We start from the raw sequence: 4,713 nt of genomic DNA, 5'->3' as shown, positions 1-4,713 counted from the left end.
CGGCTGAGGCGGCACAAGGCGGGAATCGCGAGGCGGGGCGAGCGCCCGAACTCCTGCCGGGACTCCTGACAAATTCCCGCCGAGCTCCGCCCGAGGTGCTGCCGAGCTCCGCCCGAACTGACTTCCGAGGTGCTGCCGAGCTCCGCCCGAACTGACTTCCGAGGTGCTGCCGAGCTCCGCCCGAACTGACTCCCGAGCTGCGCCCGAGTGCTGCCGAGCGCCGCCCGAACTGACTTCCGAGCTGCGCCCGAGGTGCTGCCGAGCTCCGCCCGAACTGACTCCCGAGCTGCGCCCGAAGTGCTGCCGAGCTCCGCCCGAACTGACTCCCGAGCTGCGCCCGAGGTGCTGCCGAGGTCCTCCCGAGCTCGGCCCGAGCTTCTCTTGGCCAGCTCCCGAGCTGCTCGCGAGCTGCTCCCCAGCTCAACACGTCCGTGAGGTAACTGTAAGCGCGCCTTCCTGCTCTCTGGCGGAAGGTGAACATATTCGATGCACACATCTATCAAATATGCTTGAGGGGAACTGCACACAGTGTCTTTATACCCTTTTTTAAAAAAATAAGTTTTATTTGCTGAAAGGGTGTGGGGGGGAGTGGAGAACGGGGTGTCTTTTTTGGCTGCTCCTCAAATAAAAATTAGCAGTACAAAGGCCTCCCCCCACTCACATGTAACTGTGCCTCTCCAAGGGACGCCTCGACCAGCAGGTGCCCCGGTGTAGAGCAGGGCTCCGCACAGAACTGCTTCTCCCGCATCCCTATGCAGCAAGCCCACAACTCAGCAACCGGCCATTACGTTCCTCGCCTTCCCACAGCAGCACCTCTGGAAAACCAGGAGGCAGACTGCCCATCTGCAACATAGCACAGAGACAGACTACAGATAAATAATTCTCTGGTGACAGCTCTTTTTCATTCACAAGGCAGGGTGAGCCAACACAGAGCTCTGTACCTAGAACTGGACAGTAGAAGCTCTATCTGAACAGAGAGAAAGACCAAGATGCCAAAGGACAATCTTAATATGATGCCTAGTTGCCTTTTTTTTTTACTATTATATACACGCTCCAGGCCCCACTAATACTTACAGTTTAATCAAAGCTGGTTTAAGTGGATTGACAGTGCACAGCTAAGTGACAACTATTATCAACACCCATTCTCAGCACTTAGCAGTTGAAGATCCCCACTAGTCCACATGGTCTCTCTTAAATGCAAGAATCCCCCCTTACCTGCAGGTTTCTCAGATCAGTGCAATCATGGACTGAGTGGGTTCAGTACAACCTTCCATTCTTGACAGCTGTTGTCACAGCAGAGAGTAGATCATTCAGTCAAGTGGCTGCTGACACAGCCATGCATCAAAATAACCTGGTTCTATTCACAATACCCCTTTTTAATGAGCATTATTCTGTTCAGTACTTGCCTGAAGCAAGTTCCAAAGTATATATTGGGATTATGAATGAGTTATGAATACTATTATTTGTGGATGAGGCATGGTATGTTGCTGGCAATCTCACTGCTCTGCTTGGAACCCTCAGCATAGAAACTTGGAAGTAGGTCACACAGGCTGAAGTAGAGGAGGCAAATCAGCAGGCCAGGGTACAGTCTGGTATCTTCCCTGAATTTTGGCTGGAGTGTCATTTTCTACTCCTGTATCAACTAATGATTCACAGGCATCAACTGGATAATTAGAATTATAATTCTGTCAGAGGGAAATTGCATACTTGAACTGTCATTAATTCAATGAGTTGTGTGTAGTAGGAAGGAGAGGCAGAATATGATAAGGAAGTAATGTTCTAGTGAGAAATAAAGATTACTCATACAAACCAGGCCAAGTGTCATTAACAATCAGTGCCACAACGGATTATTCCATGGGAAAAAAAAAAAAAAAAATCTCTATCTATATATATCTGAGCTAGGTGCAGTTGGTGATACCTGTGGTACCCAATGTGGCTGGGCCAGTCTTGCTTTTCTCTAGTGGTTAATTATTCTAAAACCCAACAGTTAAAACACAGTGACCTCATCTGTTAAACACCCTGCCCCACCCCCCCCAAAAAAACACCCCAAAAATCCCCACCCAAACAAAACCAAAACCAAACAACAAAAAACATACCCCCCCAAAACAAAACCAAAACAAACAACAACAAAAACACCCCAACCCCCCCAACCCCCAAACAAACAAACAAACAAACAAAACCCCACATCAACTCCCCCCCCAAAAGCCAGTTGCAAGAATTTTGCAGATTTTAAAGGAAAATACTGAGAACAAGCTAACTTCATTTCTGGATATGAAAATCACTCAACAACAAAACACATACAAAGCAGCAATTTGTGCAGCCCCTTTTGAAATTACCTTAAACAAAGTGTGATTTTCCAATAATAAACATTTTTGCTAAATCACAATAAATTTGTCAAGAGTGGGGAATAGAATGCATACTTTTACTGATCTGCAAAGCTTGGGTCTCCTGCACAAATTTGAATGAGAAGCCTTTTTTTTTTTCAGAACCAGTGCTAAAGAGCCTCGCTTCACATCTCCCCCTAATTTTGCTTTCCATGCTTCTGTGTCTTCACTGATTTACCATTATGCCATTAAGAAAATATATATTTTAAAAAGGTTTACACTGTACATTCACAAGGCATTTTCAGAAACCTGTCGATGGGAAACATGTTACACAGTGCATTTGAAATCTCTAAATGCTAAAATTCAGGTGGAATAACCTTTTAACCTCTCATGATGTCTCTATCATACGCAGAACAATAGGCTATTAAGAGTGAGCAGACAAGCAGCAGACAAGGGGATCCTGACAGTGAGGAACCTGCTGCTTCCTTTTGTTCTCCCACATTCACTAGCTTGTATTGAAGTTCTGTGAGATTTAAGACAAGTGGGAAAGAATAAAAGATTATCCTGTTTTCCTTATGAAGCAGGACAGAGTTAAAAAACGTTTTTCCCTGATGCAGTAAAGACTGAAAGCACTTACAAAGGTCATAGGTACAGAACATAAACTTCTACTCTAGTTTGAACAAAAGTCTCATTTTATGATTTTTTAGTATTTTCAGTTGAGGAAAAAGCTTTTATTGCAAACTTGACTTGAGCTGCTCTCTCTATATACAATTCCTAGTTCCTGAATTGTATTTTACCCAAAGGATTTGGCATGCTTCTTATCTACTCATAAAGTGACTGTTTCCACAAGCTGACAGTACATCTGGAGCTGACAGCTACCTTACAGGAAAAGAACACTCACCACAAATCATGCAAAACTAAAATATGTAAAGTGCAGCCCCTTCAAGTCACTGTTACTTTACTATAAAGCATATATGAATGCTTGACTTGGGACTTTAAGTTCTGAATAAATATAATTTCCATAAGCCATCTGCTTGTAAAGCCAGCAGAAAGTCTGACCTGTATTTAGATTTAAAGTTTTGTATGAAAATTATGCTCAATTTAGAGAATATGCATTTGAAAGTCATCTAGTTTTCACATTTCTAGTTTCTGAATTTTAGTCTAAAGACTTTGGAATGCTAATAGTCTTTATGAACATATTGCATTTGATACATTTTATTTTTCCAGCAAGAATCAAAAGATAATCATCTCTGCAACTGTGTACTTTGAAGAAGAGAAAGGAGTGCTCAGTGAAGGAGAGGTAGAAGAAGATTTTGTTCTAAAGCAAGAAGACAAGGTAGTGATATTATGCCAAAGGAAATAAAGCTAGTTAAATTTTATTTTCCAAAACTCCAACCTAAATAAGTATGTTAAATAAACATCCAAAAAACAGTCACTGCTTACTCTACCAGCAGATGCACAACTTAACCAAACAAGTAACAGTGAAATATTATCAGAATTATTTACATGGATATTTACAATGTGTGTTCTTTAGAGTATCTAACTGTTGGGAAATAGTTGTGTTTGTTTTTGGTAAGGATTTCTACTTAGGTCTAACCAGCAACAGGTAACAGGAAACAGTTCAACTGAGTTTGGCAACAACAACAATGGAGTATCCTAGGAAAACTAATATGATTATATGGAGTCAAAAAAAGAGCAGCTGGCTTCAGAATGTTAACATTTATGAAATATATGAATTTACTCCAGCTACAAAATTAAATCAAACTACATAAAATTAGAAGAATAAAAGAAAGTTACAAGGTTGCAAAAGGTTAGACATGTTAGATACATTACTAGAAAAAAAGCAAAAAAAAAAGCACTGCACATACTCTTGAGAGGCATGGTTTAGAACATAACTGTATTACTATTGCCTTGAAGAACACAACAAATTACAGAATAGCTTTTTCTTGTAGATTTGAAAATAAGCTTATCTGAACCAAAGATCTTGAAAGCACCTCACTTCCAAAATACTGCTTGCTTCTTCACATATCAACATGTAACATATTTATTCCAGGAAAAAAGAAAAGTTTAGACCTCACCCATGTATGTTTTGAAAGAAGAAGAAGAAGAAAAAGGAAATGAACAAAAAATCCCCTCATACACAAAACTTTCACAAGCCACTTTTCATGATTGTGATATACAGAAACAAAAAAATCTTTCTTATCTGGATCATACTCTTTTTGGGGGGGAAGTGGAGGAAGTAAATGCAAGATATATTGTATATGGTAAATAGGATGCGTAAATCCCAATATATACTAAAGCAAACAAGCAAGCAAATTCAGATCATTATTCTTTCCCTTTCTTCCTCAAGGGAAGTTTTAAGGGACAGTTCCCCATTAAATTTCAACTA

This window comes from Hirundo rustica, chromosome Z (assembly GCF_015227805.2).
Source record: "Hirundo rustica isolate bHirRus1 chromosome Z, bHirRus1.pri.v3, whole genome shotgun sequence".
Taxonomy (NCBI): domain Eukaryota; kingdom Metazoa; phylum Chordata; class Aves; order Passeriformes; family Hirundinidae; genus Hirundo; species Hirundo rustica.
The sequence above is the reverse complement of the archived record's forward strand: the minus strand, read 5'-3'. Positions refer to the sequence as shown.